Below are 18,767 nucleotides of genomic sequence, written 5' to 3'. Positions count from 1 at the left end.
TGTTTTAATAGAGATATGAATTTTACTGTACTAGGTTTTTAGCATGGATTTGTTCACTATTTACATCCTGTTCTGAAATGACACAGAGTGTCATATTGTATTGACATAATGCTGCATCGCTCTATAAAACACATTGCCTTGCTTCTAACTTTGGTGCTGATTTTGAGAAGATATTAAAAAACTCAAGTACAAACATATGCGTACACAGCAGTGGATCCCTTTCATCTGTATACAAGTATTTCTGTGTGGCAGTTTTTCTTTTATTCCATAGATCTGTCGGAATAAACTTTGCGTCAGTAGAGAAATGTGCACGCTCACACTTGCTCAAGGGGAGAGCCAGCTCCGGTTCTTGTGATTAGAGTTTCCCATGTGCAAAAAAAATCTCAAACTGCAGCAAAGGAGATTTCCTAATCTCCAACCTAAGAATTTTTGATGCGGAGGATGTTTTAACATTGGAGCAGGTTACCCAGAGAAGAGGTGGCATCTTCGTCTCGGGACGTTTTCAAGAACAGGTTAGACAGACACTTACCCAGGATGATTTAGTCAGGGATGATCCTGAACTGAGTAGGGGGCTGAACGGGATGAAGTCACGGAGTCTCTTCCAGCCCTACTTTCGTAGGATGCTACATCCACACAATTACAACTGTTGCTTAATCGAGCATTTTAATGTATGATGTTTGGGAGTGCACATGCAATAATGGTCACTGCAGGGGCGAATAATATATGTGCAGTTGTGGAAAATGGACTGTTCACATTGTTCTCTTTTTCTTAGGTGTGACAATTTGTATACTGACCTATACAAGTCAAGAGATTTTTTTTGCACTGTTCCCACTCATACCATTAGTACAACTAAATGCACAGCCCCAGGGCAGAAAATGATTCCATGATTGATGTGTATTTTAGCCAGATGGCATCTAATTAATTACTTTAATAATTAGGGAGAGTTTTGATTCTTTTTAGCTGAACAAGAAAATTATCTTTGAGGTTTTATACTCTCTTGCTCCCCAATCGCATTCATACTGAACACGTATCTCACTACAAGGTTTCCTCTCTTGGGGCTAGGAGCAGACTTGAAATTTCCTTTAAGTGTACATGTCTTATCTAATATTAAAAACTTCCCTACTACTCGGCTTTCTCCACCCGTTTAAATGTTAGGCTGTCTGAGAATTCTGAGTCATTGATAACCAAGTAAAATTTTTGACCAACGTATTGGTGATAACATCCTCGCTTTTTTAAGGCACTATCTTCTGAGGTAGTGGCACTATCTTCTGGCACTATCCTCCCAGCACAGTCCTCCAGCAGCCCAGGGTGCTTTGCTGCTACCCCTGCCCCCAGGCTACAGTGTGTCGCTCGCTGGACTCTACTGCTCCAGCCAATCAGGGAGTAGAACACGCCCCATTCATAATCCTCACACTCTACTACGGGGAGAAACAGCAGCGCAAGTCCTGAGCAGTCTGAGTCCTCCAGCTACAGCTGCCCTGTGCACTGCTTTAGACTCGGGGAGCCTGAGGAGCACGCTGAGATGTGTGCACAGGAGCTCCCTGCCGCCCAGCATCAGCACTGCAAGTTTTCTGCTCTTTAGGGATTCGTGACTTGAATGTCTGTTCAGGTTTATCTGGGTAAGTTTTTACACCAGGAGGACGAACCTGGAAAAATTCTCCCAGATCATTTGAACATGTGTACACAGCCTAGGGTACAATCTGGAGATGCTGCTCCATAGTCCTCATATGTGGGTTAGTGAGGGAAAGAAGAAACTCATTTTGCACACAGATCTAGGAGGAATAGATGTGGTTTTAAAAATGCATTCAGTCGCTTCTATATTAAGTTTGACGGACAAGCCTTTTATGAGATGTTTATCATGGGCTGTACATTCATCCATCAAAACCCCCATTTTTATCAAATCTAATAATAATATATTTTACAGAAAAATCCTTTTATTCTTTTTCATAAAATCCAGTTTCAATTAACAATGATGGTTCTCAAGTCACAAAAATAGGATGCAGATCTGGCTTTTAGTCATCCTGAAGTCTGATTGTGGAAATATGTCCCTCCTTGAAAATTTCAATCTGAATACATATTTATAACTGGACCCCTCTCCTTTCATAATATAGAAGGTGTTGAGTTAGAGCTTTCTCTGCTGTTGGAGTGGCTAAATTTAAATGAAAAGAGTCGATGAATTTGCCTCAAGCAACTATATAATGGAATTATTTGTGACAAATTAGTCTTGAGCAGAAGTAATAACCAAGACTTATCAATATTAAATACAAACAAGACTAAATAAACATCTTATTGAGCAAATAAACTACTTTTCCAGTATCATATCTCCATTTTCATTAGCTATTTTCTGCTTCCCCTCTCTGCTCCTTTTATCCCATGGCCTTTCTGTTGCTGTGTTTCTTTCTGCCCTTGGCTCCATCCTTCCTCCTTTTTTTAGCTACCTTTCTGTTCCTTTTTCCTTATATCTGAGAAGCAAAGTCAAAGCTTTTACTAACTTCCACCATCAGTGTTTGACTATATTGAAAATTAGACACAATACAAAGAGGACAAGTAGCCCTTTTTCATCAAAGCACAGGGCTGAGACTCAGGAGACTGAGTACATTTCTCATGTCTGCCGTAGACTTCTCAGCTGACCTTGTATTAGTTTCATAGTTTCTAGGGTCAGAAGGGACCTGAGCAGATCATCAAGTCTGACCCCCTGCCCTGGGCAGGAACAAGTGCCAGGATCATAATACCCCAGCCAGATATCTATCCAACCAACTCTTGAAGACCCCCAAGGTAGGGGAGAGCACCACCTCCCTTGGGAGCCCGTTCCAGAGCCTGGCAGCCCTAACCATAAAGTAATGCCTTCTGATATCCAGCCTGAACCTGCCCTCAATCAATTTGTGACTGTGATTCCTTGTTATTAGTGACTTGGGTTGGGATTTTCATGGACGAAAGGAATTCCAATAAGATTTGGACATCTAACTCCTTTGGAAATATCAGTCTCATTCTCCTGTGTGATAAATGAGGATGCTTCTTTTCACCCGCTCTGTCTTGTCGATTTAAATTAAGACTGAGTGAATATTGGCTTTTTTGTTTTTCTGGTAACTGAAAAATCAAAGAGAAAGTTTACCTTGCAACAAACCGAAACCAATTGGAAAACTGAATTTGTTCAGCTCACAACAAAATATTTTATTCTGCAGTTCAGCATATTTGAAGGTGTTATCATCTTCTAAAAAATAGACAAAGGGAAAATCAAAAGGAAGTTGTTTTGAATAAAACAAAATGTTTTTAAAATGTCCAATATAATATTTCATTGTTGCTTTGGAATGCTTTTTTCCCTAAGAAAGCTATTTTGGGGGTACTGAAATGAATGTGCAAAATTGTTTGGAGGTTGCTGAATCTGTATTTGGCTATTTCGACTATTTGGACTAATATGGCTATTTGGACTATAAGAGACAGCCCCAGCTCTGAATAGCTTACTAATGCTAGGCAGAATTGGTCTCTGAAGTGGCATGGCACCATAATCTATATCAATAATATTAATAATGAAACTGCTATATCAGATCTACTCATTAAAATGTGATGACTACGAAACGCAGAAGAAGGTGTCAAGCAGAGGTTGAACATAAACTGCAGTTCATGCAATATAAATGGAACGGGTATAGCATAAGGATATCTTCAAACTGACATTTCTTGAGCCTAGTCTTGAATCCAATTCCTACTTTTAGGGAACAAGAATTTGTTTGAGATTACTCTTCCATTCAGTCTTTGGCCTTTATGGCAGAATGCCGCCAAGGCTAGCTATTTGCCACGGAGCATTTTGTGCACTGAATGTTGTGAGGAACTGTAATGAGGTTCACCACCTTATCTGAAATGGATGTCCAAATAACATAATTTGCTCACAAAAGGGTGTGTCTGTAGATTGTATGGCAGGATTTATTTGTCGAGCAAATGGACTCATACCCAAACTATGTCCAAGCCAGTGACTTGTAGATATAAAAATATTCCTATTGCTAAGCTGCTCAGACTTTCAGTATCCCAGCATCTAGACACTGAATCTGACCATCCCTGCTGGAAGCCTTTGAGGGCTATATGATATTTTAAGGTTCATATATTTTACTTGTTGCTGTTATTAGTGTTGTTATAACATGTAGGTGCCCAAGTAATGGACCAGGACCCCGCTGTACTGTAAAAACAGAACAAAAAGGCCATCCCTGCTCCAAGAACTTACAAATCTAAGATAAGAAGCAACAGCTGGACACAGAGCAGCTATGGCCAGTACAAGAAAACAGTGAGACAGCATTAACCAGTGGTCTTATCAGCCTCATTGTTGTCTAGGTTTTTGTATACATCCTAGAAAAAGGCAATGCATTAAAGACAATTACTAGAAAGAGTATTGATCGTCTTATTCTGTGTCTTGATTTGGCATTAATGAGTGATTTCAAGATAATGGGGTAAATTACTTCTCAGCACGGTGCAAAGATTCACAGGAATCTATGATTATGTCTGAACAGCAACACTAATGTAGGGGCCTAAACATAGGATCCTAAATTCATTTTAACACTGATGCACATTGGTCCAGTTTCCAAAGGTGCTAAGCATGATCAGCTTCTGGTACATTTGGTAGGCAATTGCAGATGGAACCTTTATCTAAATGGAGTAAAGTATAGGTTTTCAGTAGCTGTCTAATTCAGGGACCCAAGCCCAAACACTCTGGCTGCAGTCTCATGCAATCACAAGATCAATTGTATGTTTCTTTGAACAATGCAGAAGAGAAAGTTAGCACTGCTTTCTGAAAAGAGGCTGAAAAAATGGAAAGCAGCTGTAGTGATTTGCATGAATATGTTTCATAAAGCACCGTCAATAAAGCGTACATGAAAAAGGTGTTAATTCCTTAACTACTGCTGGCAGGAGAGTTAGTGTATTTCCATATTTTCAAAAATTGAATAAAACTCAGTGCTGAAAATAAAGGCAATTACTGCTTCCCTTTTGGTTATCTCACTAAACCTCTGCGTGAGCTGTGTAACTGAACCTCTGCATGAGCTGTGTAACTAAACACAGGAAAAATGTCAGATCTGGAAAATAATGTCCAGTCCAAGGGCCAGACCCAAAGAAGGACCTAAGTGCCTAAAATGGGACCTAGGGAGATGATAAATGCACAAGTTCAAATAGTGATTCAAAAACCCCTGATCTGAATGTTCTGGGAACAACTCTGAAGCACTTAATTTTATGGTTGTAAGTTATCCTAAGGAAGAGGTGCCCAAGTACTACTTTGGATATGGCTCCTAAATCACAGCAATGCCTAACTTACATTCTTCTTACTAGTATACGGAAGCCTGAGAAAGTTGTGATGTCCTGGTTCGGCTTTGGCTAATTATTGTGAACCCTGTGTACCCCTGAGGGTTTTCCAAAAATATTGCTTTAAGCTTTCTCAAGAAGCAGTTTTCTCGTGGGATATACGAACCTCTCTGATTCCGGTGAGGCTTGCAAACCAGAAGGATCCCCTTTTTCTCACCTTATTTTGATGCTTATCATTCCAGCCCCAGGAGAGACTAATGCAGCAGGATGTGCTGATGTATGAGCTTGGGAATCTGGACTCCAACAGAAATGGCAAGCTCAGTCAGGTCAGGCACAGATCCGTGGGCTCTCCCTTTTTTCTTGCCAGCCCCAGGTTGCTATGAAAGGGCAGTTGGCCAACAGTGGGCCCAAACCTCCCCATGGGGGGAAGTATCTTTCTGAGCCTTTCGGACAATTTGGAGCTGGAGACCTGGGTTGGAAAAATCTACAAAAATTTGAGATTTCTGTTTCTTTGCTGCTTCCAACCTCGGGAATAGTAGTGAAATATAGGACCGCGAGGAAAAGAAGAATGGCTACAGAAGAAACTAATGCTTAAATAAATGTTTTCAGACTTCAGCAATATTTTTGTCTTTGCTTTTGTACGTGTTATATTTTACACAGACTGGGTCACATACCCCATTGTTTTGAACAGTAGGACCCAGAGGGACCCATTACTTGAGATGCATAGATTCTGTGCATATTCGATATTTTGGCATCCAACATTGTTACGCTTGTGTCTCTGATGGCAGAATTCTCAAAGGGAAAGTGAATCGCAAAATTCAAAGCAGCAGCGTACAGCCTGGGTATAATAAAAACATAATATTGACTGTTATTGAAGTGGCTCCCTATAAGGATGGATCCAACGGACTTAATCGATAACATGCTATAATGAGTTACAGTGAGAAGCCCAGAGTAGGAAAAAAAAATGAATTAGTTCAAGCTCTGTGCAGTCATTTTCAGAACAGTTCCTGCTTCAGAAAATTACTTGCTGGCAGGTTTCGTGCCCGAGACAGAAGCATAGTTAACAAATGGTGTTGATGGAAACAAGGAGCAAAGAACGAAAAGCTTCTTGCTTTGGACTACAGTTTGTGTGGCTGCAGTTGGTAGGTAGTTTCCAAATGGACCTGGGCGCAGGCTTGGCCCATCTGTATCACTTACTAGTTGGGCAGAAATCTTTCTTCTGGTCCTCTCTACAGTCACCCATGTTGTTGTTCTGGCTACTGCTGCTGCAGCAATGGCTGATGTGGCTAGACCCAGACTTAACACAATGAAAGATGCCTAATTAACTGTAGATGGGCATATGGGCAAAACATACACATATGTGCCATGTGAAGATGGTCAAGGAACAGATTCCAGGTTCCTCTTAGTAATACATCACATCTAATATCCAAGATGCTACGCTTTCCAGCACTTCTGTGTTTTGAGTCACCATAGAACAGGGTAGTATTTCCTTTTAGTAAGGAGAAGGTGCAATTCATCCATAAAAGCCCCTTCCTAATGGAAGCATTGCCATCATGTGCAGCAGGCTTTATATCATAAAATAGATTATAGTTATTTCTAGGAGCTTCCTCATCTTCAGTCACATTTCTGTTGGATTTTCATAGGATTATTTTCTCCCCTGCCCATGTTCCAGAACTGGGTGACAATGAAATTCATGGTCACCCTTTAGCCTAGACTTTTCTTAGTATACTGCCTACCCAGAATTGTCTTTGGCTTGATGCTCCAGGGTGACTGCAAGCAGCACAGAGTTCTTCCCAATGCTGTAGTGTATTAATGAAAACATTTGTGAACCAGGAAACAGGTGAAAAAAGAAAGAACACTTGAGCCCTTCCCAGTTTGAGAAGTAAGGATCCAACAAAGTTTTATTACTTTCATCTTCCTGTTCCTACTGTTTAGAGGCACTGTGAAGTTCTTTGGCTCCGTGTGATGCCTAGGATATGGGTATAATCTCAGGTACACCTAGTTCTTCTTGTCAATATAATGAGCGCTAGTTTTGCTACTGAGTCTCACCACTGCCCATGCTTTATCCATCAGCACATCTGGTTTATTTATTTGACTGCTCTGACCTACATAGTCTCCTAGTCCACTCTGTTAATGTGCTTCCTAGAAAAGTGCAGGTTGCTTGGAGATAATAACAGCAGCAGCTGAATTCCTTGTTAGAACATGGTTGGGAGCAGAAGATAGGAGACCGGGGGATAAACAATTTTGTTTCAAAGTCAGAAAACAACCTTAATAATATACGCAGAAGTGAGGATCTGAGAAGAATATATTAATTAAGGATCAGTAAGAATTGGGGTCTAAGCCAGAGAAGAGATAATTATATTGCACAGGAAGAGAGGGACACGTGTATTTTTGTTAATAAAAACCTTAATTCAATTTGTAGCATAACAAGGTAGTAAATGCAGGGGTCCTTTTCCTTCATGTTTTTGGCCTCCTGCTCTGTTCATTTAGGAACAGGACTGTAGCTTTTTCAATAGAGCGCCCATTCCTGGTATCTCTTAATTAAATCAGTACCATACTTACACATCCTGGAGTTTTAGGTAGAGGATTCTCACCTTTTTGCAGAACCTGAGTTATTGCACATTACCAGGCATTCTTGAGGGAAAACAATGAGATTAAAATATTTTAATACACTCTTGGCAACACAGGCCTTTATGTCCAGATGGCCTGGGCTACAAACATTGACTGTTATTGATGTGTTTCTTCTTGCTCTTGCTGATACAAGCACACAGATACTATATTCAATTTTTGGTCCCTGTCCATATGTTACTCTTCCAATGTATTTGTCCACATCAAGTAAAATGAAGTATGAAGCAGTGGGATATGCAATTCTACTTTAATTACAATGATGAGTTATTTGTTAGTAGTCCATAAAAATGATAGATATTTGTTCTGTGACAAACGAAGAGCAGTAGCTCTATTTATTTATGTGGGGATTGCCTCAGGTCACCCTTTAATGGCAGTGGTACATTGTATATTTATCTGAGATTTGACGGTTATGCTAGTAAGGAGTTTGAGGTTTAAAGTTAGGTAGTCAGTGGTCCAGCTTAGCTATGCACATTGTCAAGGCATTGCAGAAGGGATAGAGTGCTTTATCTGGACTACACATTTAGCGGTATTGCTCCTCCTAACCCTTCTTATTCATGACAGTATTCATGTTTAACCAGAACTTTACTATGTGAATTCAGAGGGGTCTTTTTCAATCTATGTTTTAATTGTTTTTTTGGTGTGTTCCAAGGTAAATGTGTAGTTTGTAGGGAATGTGGTTGCCTGGCAGTTTCTAGTTTTCAGTCTGCCTGTTTGGACTGGGACAGAGATTGAGGATATGTACAGCAGATCAGACCAACCCATTCCCAATCTAAGGAACAGACAGAAGTGACAATTTTCACCCGATCTGGCCCTGAAAATGGTCTACAGCAGAGCTAGGGGAAGAGGCTGCAGAGATTCTGCCTCTCTCCTTGGACTGGCTCCAAATTGGAGCTCAATCCTCCACCAATAATGCTTATGTCGGTTGGGTCCAGAGGATCAGTCTAACTTATGGTGCTTTCTGTGAAGCACCGTGTGTTAGAACCAGGAGCTGCACTTATGTCTGTGCCTTCAGTTCACCTTCTCTGGTGAACTAAGTCAGTCAGCTGGGCCATTTTTTGCCTGATCTAACCTCCCCAAATGTCTCTGTGGATCAGCATTTAGATTGATCTAACTAGGGTTAGTTCAATCTAAGTGTAATGTCTGCATGTACTCTGAAAGTGTGAGGCTTCCTGCTTGATCACTGCTGATGGACTGTTAACTACCAAGTTAAATGAGGAGGCAGGAATAACCTTGGCAATGTGTTTGAAAGCCAAGCAGCAAACAGAGTGCAAAAACCAGTGGTGTTGTTTTGGGAGTCTTTCTTGACTTAAATGTAGGCATGAACAAGAGAAGACAGTGATGGTTACAGATGCAATGGTGTGGGTGTTAATCCAAAGAGGGATGGAGATAATGAACATGGCTGGGAGCAAAAGCTGCAGGACGTATATCATGTTTTAGTCATATCTGATGGAAACTATGTATGAAATGTCGCTTGCAACTAATAAAACAGAAGATCCAGGGACTTAAAGCTGCAGCTGAAGATGGTGAGGTTCACAAGCGGATTTGAAAACATGATGGAAGAGGGAAGGAGGAGATGGGAGGCTTTATTTATAGACACTTGCAGAAGAAAACAACTTAGAGGACAAGCCAGTAGATGAAAAGAGTGACCTATAGAAGAAAGTTATCACAGACACTGGAAAGGGCAAGAAGAATTTATAGTTGAGGAACAGATTTGATTGACTGATGAATGAAGGGAAGAAGTTGATAGGTTGGCTAGGTAGGAAGAAGAGAACGGCAGCCTGTCTCCCAAGGAGGAAGAGATGGTCAAGTTAGAGAGGCTTGGAGTCCAAGAAGGATTGATGATACTATATTAGAAAATATGAAAAACAGAATGGTCCACAGACAGCATTATGGGAGAGAGAGAATCTGAGTTTCACTGCAACATGTCAGTAAAAAGGATGTTAGTAACAGAGGGCTCCAAACTATGAAGAACCAATAGATAAAAGGGCCAGTGTGGTCCCTGTTTTCAAGAAGGGGAGAAAGGATGATCTGGGTAACTATAGGCCAATTAGCCTCACCTTTATGCTAGGGAAAACCTTTAAAAATTATTAAGGATCACATTTGTGGGTGTCCAGTAGGAAAAATAATGTTGAAGGGCAACAGGCATGACTTCATAGCAGGTAGATCCTGCCTGACTAACCTTGTTTCTTTACCAGGTCACCATGCTTAGATGCAGGAGTTGAGGTAGATGTCATCTACTTGGATTTTAAAAAGGCCTTTGATACAGTGTCGCACCCCATTCTTATAAATAAATTAAGCGGTTGTGATGTAGATTATTACATGGTCAGGTGGTGTGAACTGGCTTATGGGATGCACCCAGAGGGTGGTGCTGGATCGGTTGTATTCAACCTGGAAAAATGTGGGCAGTGGAGTTCTCCAAAGTTTGGTCCTTGGACCACTGCTGTTCAGTGTCTTCATCAATGACTTGGATGAGGGTGTGGAGAACACCCTGTCTAAATTTGCAGACGACACCCAAATTATGGGGCAAAGTAAATGCACAGGAGGGCAGGGAGTGGAATCAGGTGGATTTGGGCAGATTGGGAAAGTGGGCAGAACAGAACAGGATGCAGTTTTAACAAAGTGATATGAATTACCCTGACATCAACTGGGAGGAGCAGTCGGCCAGGTCTAGCCACTCACAAAGGTTCCTGATGTGCGAACAGGACCTACACCTCGTGCAGGAGGTACTTATCCCCACTACGGAAAATGCCATAGTGGATCTGGTGTTAGCCTCTGGGGACAACCTGGACGAGGGTGTGGAGAGCACCCTGTTCAAGTTTGCTGATGACACCAAGTTGTGGGGTAAAGTGAATACACCGTCAGGTAGGGACTGCATCCAGGCAGACCTGGATAGGTTAGAGAAGTGGGCGGATCTGAACAGGATGCGGTTCAGCAAGGACAAATGCAGAGTGCTGCACCTGGGGAGAGGGAACCAGCATTATGGTTATAGGTTAGGGACTGACCCTCTCAGCAGCACAGAGGCAGAGAGGGATCTTGGAGTCAGGATTGACTCCAGGATGAATATGAGTCACCAATGCGACAAAGCAATAAGCAGAGCCAACCACACCCTGTCCTGTATCAACAGGGGCATCACTAACAGGTCCAGAGAGGTCTTGCTTCCCCTCTATGCGGCGCTGGCCAGGCCGCAGCTGGAGTACTGTGTCCAGTTCTGGGCGCCGCACTTCAAGAGGGACATGGAGAACCTGGAGAGGGTCCAGAGGAGGCCACTCCTATGGTTGGGGGTCTCCGTGGCCAACCCTGTGAGAAGAGGCTGAGGGACCTGAATCTCTTCAGTCTCCGTAAGAGGAGACTGAGGGGGGATCTTGTGGCTGCCTACAACTTTATCAGGGGCCACCAGCAGGGATTCAGGGAAAATCTGTTCACCAGAGCCCCCCTTGGAGTCACCAGGATCAATGGCCACAAGCTGAGGGAGGATAGGTTTAGGTTAGATATTAGGAAGAACTACTTCACGGTAAGGGTGGCCAGAGCCTGGAATGGGCTTCCCAGAGAGGTGGTACTCTCACCTTCCCTGGAAATCTTCAAAAGGAGACTGGACAGGCACCTGGCTGGTGTCTTATGACCCCTCCCACCCCCAGTGCTCCTTCCTGCCCATGGCAGGGGGTCAGACTCGATGATCTGTCTAGGTCCCTTCCAACTCATTGATTCTATGGTTCTATGAAAGGTAAGTGCAAAGTGCTGCATCTAGCTAGAAAGAATTGCCAACACACCTACAGACTAGGGGGTGGCTTTCTAAGCAGCACAGCAGCAGAAAGGGATCTCAGAATCACATTTGACTCCAAAATGAACATGAGTCGTCAGTGTAACAAAGAGATAGGTAAAGCCAGCTGCACTCTTTCATGCATTAGAAGGTGCATCACGAGCAGATCTAAGAAGGTGATACTTCCCGTCTGTGCAGCATTAGTAAGACTGCAGCTGGAGTACTGCATCCAGTTTTGGGCACTGTGCTTCAAGAGAGATGTGGATAACCTTGAGAGAGTCCAGAGGAGGGCCACTTAGGGGTCTGCAAGTAAGGTCCTGTGAGGACAGATTGAGAGACCTGAATCTCTTCAGCCTCCCGCAAAGAAGACTGAGAGGGGAATCTACTGGCCATCTACAAATTCACCAGAGGGGGACAGCAAGGAATAAGAGAGGCTCTGCTTACTGGGGTACCCCTTGGGGTTCCTAGGAACAACGGCCACAAACTGATGGAGAGCAGATTTAGGTTAGACATTAGGAAAAATTTCTTTATGGTGAGGGTTGCCAAAATCTGGAATGGGCTTCCAAGGGAGGTGGTGCTCTCCCCTATCTTGGAGGTCTTTAAGAAGAGACTAAACAAGCACCGAGCTGGGGTTATTTACCCCAGCACTCTTTCCTGCCCAGGGCAGGAAGTCAGACTCGATCTGATGTCCCTTCCGACCCTAAAAATCTATGAAATCTATAAAATATAGCACAGAGATTATACACTGTAGATGAGTACACTGTCTGGATTGCCCTGCCCTACTTACTCTACTATTGCAGAAGCTCTGAACCTCTTCCAGAAATGGTGAAAACTCTATGTAGATTTTACATCCAAGGTCAAGGGGACAAAATGAACAGGCAGACATCTGTCCTGTAGACTGGCGGCTGAGTAAATGTGATCACAGGATGTACCAATCAAAGTATTTCCAGACAAGTAGGAAAGTAGTTATATCATTATATTGTTATATGTTGTTATAGTAGGCACTGATAAAGTATTAACTGGAATTATGGGTACAATTCTGTATTAATGTAAGACGAATTCACAAAGAAACCGAGGCGGGTACAGGTATACTAGGATGACGGGGAAAAATGGAGAGTCTTTCTTTGAGAGGAGACTAAAAACAATTGGTTTGTTTGTAAGATGAAGGCTGAAATGGAATATGATTGCTTCCATGAGGGACAGGGAAGGTTTACCATATTTAAGGGACACTGTTAGCACAGGAACAAAGGGATATAAACTGGCTATGAATATATTTCAGCTGAAAATTAGACAAAGTTTTCCTAAGCTCCAAGGAGTAGGCTTCAAATTGGAGTTATAGGGACACGAAACATAATTGACTTTAAGAGGGAGGCTGATAAATTTGTGAACCGGGTATTTATAGAGCATGGTTGTAATAGTGGGGGACTGGACTTCCACTCTGTTCTTCTGTTCCTCAAAGTGTATGCATAAGCACGCATTTAATTTGGAGCCTAAATGAATTTCTGAGGATTTAATAGATTTCATAGATACTAGGGCTGGAAGGGACCTCGGAAGATCATCGAGTCCAGCCCCCTGCACCAGGTGCAGGAAGTCAGCTGAGGTCATAGGATCCCAGCAAGATAAACTTCCAAATGTCTCTTGAAGGCACTCAAAGTAGGTGCTTGAACCACCTCCGATGACAGGCTATTCCAGACCTTGGGGACTTGGACAGTAAAGAAGCTATTCCTTATGTCCATCCTGAAACGGTCGCAGAGGAGTTTATAACCGTTCGACCTTGTCATCCCTTGGGGTGCTCTGGTGAACAAACATTCCCCCAGATCCTGGTGAACACCCCTTATAAACTTATGAGATGGCAGAATTAAAAATTTGAAGGCAAATTTATGGCTGGCATAAGGCGATAGAAATCTATGGATCTGACTGGAAATGCGCCAGTTCATTTCAGCAATGAATTTAGTTCTTCATGAAATAAACAGCAGACAAATACACTGAGTGTCTTCCATGCTAATACATGACTTATTAAGCTTACAACATACTTATTTTTATTAAAAGCTTTGCATTTGATGTCCTAAGAAATCATTACGTGAAAATCAATACTCCAATTTTACCTAGTTTTCTGAAAAAAAATTCTTCAACTTTCTTCCTGTTTAAAATAGATAGCCATATAAACAATTTAATTAAACATATTTTTCCTGTTTAAACTAACAGAAGCCCGATGAAAAATCTTGTTTAAATGCTTCTGTTTACTTGCGTCTGATTCTTGCAAAATATCTTGAGACCAGACACCAGCTATTTCACAAAATAAATCCAGTTACAAATTAAAAAGAAAAAAAAAGCTTACCATCATAGTCTTATGTTCTGTGTCCTTAATAAAGATAAAGGAATACTTAAACATTTTGAGGAATACTTTCTAATCTAGTTACTATGGTTACAAGTTAGTTGGAGATTCAGTAGCTCTATGGCAACGATGGAATTAAATTTTCTGCCCAATATTGAAATATCCAGGACCTAATATCCTGTAGCTTAATAATAAATCATGTTAATGACCTGAGAGGTAGAAGCAAAGAGATAAAATCTTGTCTATGCTCTGAAGCTGTATTACAGATTAATTGTTGTGTTGTTTGTATTAACCTCAACCTTGGAATTTAAGAAAACTGCAAGCTCTTTTATAGGGGAATATAGAGACAAGTTTGAAATAATTTATAATAGATGTGCTATAAGCCTTGGCAGTAAATTGCATATATGATATAATGAGAGATCAAAATTGTAACAACTCATTTTCAGTTGTCAAGAAAAAGTAGTAGATTATTTTAGAATTCAGATAAAAGAGTGAGTGAAAGAAGTTTGATTTCGTGGGTTAATTTTCTTTTTAAGATGGTCTATTATGCTGCCTTAACTAACTAATGTAATTGAAAATTTAACACATTTCCATAATGGCAGGTCTCAAACTGCTGAATTATGATCATATTTGCTTTAAAAAAGCCTCATGCTATAAAAACAAGGTTTCAGGAAATCAGGAGATTCTACAATCTGTTTAAAGCAATACATGGTCATTTGCCACGCTTTAAGTCGCACTGTGAGAGGTAGCACCAAAGTGATGCTGCTGCATAGACAGGCAAGGTTCTTTGGGTAAATCTGGTATCTTTCATTAGACCAACTCAAATAGATGGAAAAATTTGCAAGCTTTCAGGTATAAAACCTTTGGTCAGGCCGAGGAAGCATCTGCAGTTGGTCTGCGCTCTTCCTGGATGGAACAAATAGTAACAGTTGGAAAAGTTTTTCAGAAGTTTTCTTTACCCAGAGAACCTTGTCTGCCTATGTCCTTAGACCAACACGACTGCACCCTACACCTCTAAAATGCAACAAGGATTTGAGAGTTTGGATTTGAAGTGTATCGATGTAAATTCCCATTGCTTTGGGTGACCGTTTGATTTGACTTTGGTGAGAAAGTACTTCCATGTGTAGCATCTGGATGAAGCTTGTAATGGGCAAACAACTCTCTTCATTATGTACAGGAACTTACATCAGGAATTATTTTCAGTATGAAGGTAGCAGTCTTATTACTGCCCTTTCAAGGTTACTAGCCACATTGCTATTCTGCCCCCCAGGAAGTTCCTCAGGCCCCACACAGACTCTGTCTTGTGATGCTGTGCTTCCTGGGTGCTCTACATTTCCAGGACTAGCTCTGTGCTACAACATGCATATAAAAAAGAGGGCTTCTTAGTATGTACATGAAAAAACTGGACTGGCCAAGTATGGGCCAGGTTTAGATCTGTTCAAACATTTCAGCCCATCAGCTGCTCCATGATTTCTCACTTGCCACCCCTATAATCAATCTTCAACAGTAAGATGCTATGATATAAAAACAAAGTCCACCTGAATAGTATTTCAGAAGAACTGTTGTAACTTATTCCCGGATGTCTGTAAACTAACACATATTAGTAATCTGAGAATTTACTTCAACAGTGTATTTTATTAAGGCCAGTAGACGGTAAGGTAACCAAGCAGATTGGTCATAAAACTTTGTTTTCATCACTTCTTGTTTCATAACTTGTTGAACTGGTATTAAGGAAAGATGAATGATAAATTATTTCACAAGGAAAAAGAAGAAATGTTGTGCTTGTGGATCATCTACAACAGTAGCATAAATAGCTATGATTCGGGGCATGATGGTAGTGCTTTCCTTTTGACTAGCTACTCGTTCCTTTAACCATGAGTCATTTTTATTGCAAGTTGCTTTTTTTTGGTAACAACATATTAAAAATATTTTAATTAGTTGAACGGGACTAAATAACAAGCAAAATTGGTTGAAAGAAATCCCTGTAATATGCTATTAAACTGTGGCAACTGGTAAGAATATTGTCAGTCAGACTATCTGATGAAGTGAGTTTTAGCTCGTGAAGGCCTGTACTATATAATCTACTTTGGTCAGTCTGTAAGGTGCAAATTTACCCTGTCTTCTGCTTGGCTTCTAACGTGGCTAACTATGTCTCTTTTGTCTAATGAGCTAATGAGGTTCATCCACCTTTGCAAAGGGTTCAGCTAACTAATGAGAAGCTGTGTGTGGGCTAGGTTTTGGGCAACACAAGCTCTCTGGAATCTCAGCAGGATAGCCAATGGCTGGTAATTATCATAAAGCAGTGCCTTATGCCTCTGCACACCACAGTGGATTAGGCTGAGTCCCCAGTCAGTGCATTTTGTACCATATCAGTCAAGAAAAAACATCTTTACCCTCTGAGTCGCCAGAGCCTGGAATAGACTCCCCACAGAAGTGGTGCAAGCACCTACTCTGGACACTTCTAAGAAACACTGGGATAAGCAAGCTTATCTTGCTAGGATCATTTGACCCCAGCTGACTTCCTGCCCCTGGGGCGGGGGGCTGGACCTGATCATCTTGCGAGGTCCCTTCCAGCCCTAGCGTCTATGAAATCTAGGAAGTTGGTTTCAAAAATGAGAAGAGGGACCATGTGTTTTCCATCACATTTAACCTCCTGCGTGACACAGGCCATAGGCTTAAACTTTTTAGAAAGATCTCCAACCCTGATTTTAAAATGTCTACCAACAAGGAATGAGTGCATACACAGCCCTTGATGAGTTGTTCCAATAACTGATTAGCCTCCATCTGAAGAATTTGGGCCTTTTCTGAGTCTGAATCTGTCTAGCTTCAGCTTCCAATGGTTGGATCTTTTTTATACCGTTGTCTCCTAGATTGAAGAGCCTTTTATTCTCACATTACTGTTCCCTATGCAGTTACTTACAGACTGTGATTAAGTCTTTGATATATTAAACAGACTGAACTCCTGAAGTTTTTTCATTATAAGACATCTTTTCCGGTTCTGACACAATGAATCGATGTTGTATTCAGAAGCAGAAGAATCTAAAACTCCTCGGTTAAGTGTAAATGCCAAGGTAGGCAAGGTATGGCTCAGAATAATACAAGTTTTATGTAAAGAGAAATGGGACATGCATAAGAGAGGGAAAATTCAGTGGCATATCTCCCAACAGTAACATGTTAGATTGTGGAATAGCCATTCCAGAGATGCAGACATTTAAAATTGAAGTGGACAGAACATATCAATGAGGGGAAATCTTGCATTGATAAGAGATCTAAAAAGGGATTTAAAAACAAAATCATTGACAACCAGAGTTCTTTAATTTACTACCAGTATTTGCTCTCAGCCTTTCCCATATGAAGGACCTTGTCTAACTTCTCTATCTGTGATAAATTAGATCAATGAGCTGACGTGCGGTATGATGCTAATCCTTTTGCTAACTGCTTTTCAAAATAATTTTTCCATCTTTTTGCAACTTTCTTCCTTCTCTTCCAGCTGACCATTAAGGGCAATGTAGAAGTTTCTTTTATCTTTCCCATTAATCACCGCTGCCACACAGTTTGCAACCTTTTCTGTGAGAGTCTCTCTGAAGTGTTCATAGCTGTCCGCTTTCCATTGGAAAGAAGCAAGCTTTGTGTTTTACATCAAAATCTAGTGAAAATTTGCTTCTCCTTTCAGCAACATATTTATTGACCCTCAAATGCTTTTGCATCCTGGCCTGCAGCATGCCACTGTGACAATATTATCAAAATCCAGTATACCACCCTGTCTGGTGTCAGACACTTTGGAGGTACAATATATATAATGTGACATTTTTTTGCCCAAACCTAGAGTTGGGCAAAAAATTTAGACAAATAGTAAATTTTCTTTAAACAATGAAGAAAAAGGAGTTTTGGAGAGACCAAAGTAACTTGTGTATTACAGTTGGATTTGGCAAAAAACTTTGACCAATAACATGGGGGTGGGGGTGGATTTTAAAAATGCCGAAACATTTCAGCTAAGTACAGATGGTCAAAAACCCTAAGGCTAACCCAATTCAGTCTTCACAGGCTAGTCTAAGCTGCAGAGATTGAACAGATAAGCAAGTGAACAGTCGTTCATTTTTTTGTTCCAGAAACGCAGCCACGTTTATGCAGTGGCCCAGGCCTAGAGGGTGGTGGGCTAGAAGACAGCTCCCACCTTGGAGCAGACAGCTTGGGGCAAGGCTAGCCTGCCTGCCCACCCACCCTGCAAGAGAGGGTTGCTGGGGAGATGCAAAGCCTCTTGGGCTGCTTGGGAACTGTGAGTTGACTTGAATCTGGATGAGATTTGGGACAGAATTTTAATAAACTGATTTAACATAACACATTATAACCTGCCTGACATCTGGCTCCCTAGGTAAATCCTCCACTTTTTACCAGCTTTTCTCATTCCCCACCCCCCCATCCATTGACTACAGCTACATTCATTCCCCTTCCTCTGCATCCCCCCCGCCCAGCTCTCACCTGCTGACTACCTCAATTTACATTTTAACTGACTGGCTTTTCCCGTAGTACTGGCCTCTGACTGCTTTACTAATCTATCCAGGAAGAGCACAGACCATCTGCAGATGCTTCCTCAGCCTGACAAAGGGTAATGGTACCCAAAAGCTTGCAAAGACCAATTTTTCCAACTATTTGAGTTGGTCTAACAAAAGATATCAGATTTACCCAAAGAACCTTGTCTGCCTATGTCCTTAGACCAACAACAGCTACAGCCTACACCTCAAATATATGACACACTTTTCAATCAAA

General features: G+C 41.4%; 1 protein-coding gene across 1 annotated transcript in view; it reads left to right on the top strand.

The window, feature by feature from the left end:
* CDH13 (cadherin 13) overlaps positions 1-18,767 on the top strand; it is a 751,386-nt gene that overhangs the window by 293,988 nt on the left and 438,631 nt on the right. The window lies entirely within an intron of this gene.

Source organism: Crocodylus siamensis, chromosome 9 (genome assembly GCF_052110815.1).
Source record: "Crocodylus siamensis isolate JL-2025a chromosome 9, ASM5211081v1, whole genome shotgun sequence".
In the NCBI taxonomy this organism is placed as follows: Eukaryota; Metazoa; Chordata; order Crocodylia; family Crocodylidae; genus Crocodylus; species Crocodylus siamensis.
The sequence above is the reverse complement of the archived record's forward strand: the minus strand, read 5'-3'. Positions and strand labels throughout refer to the sequence as shown.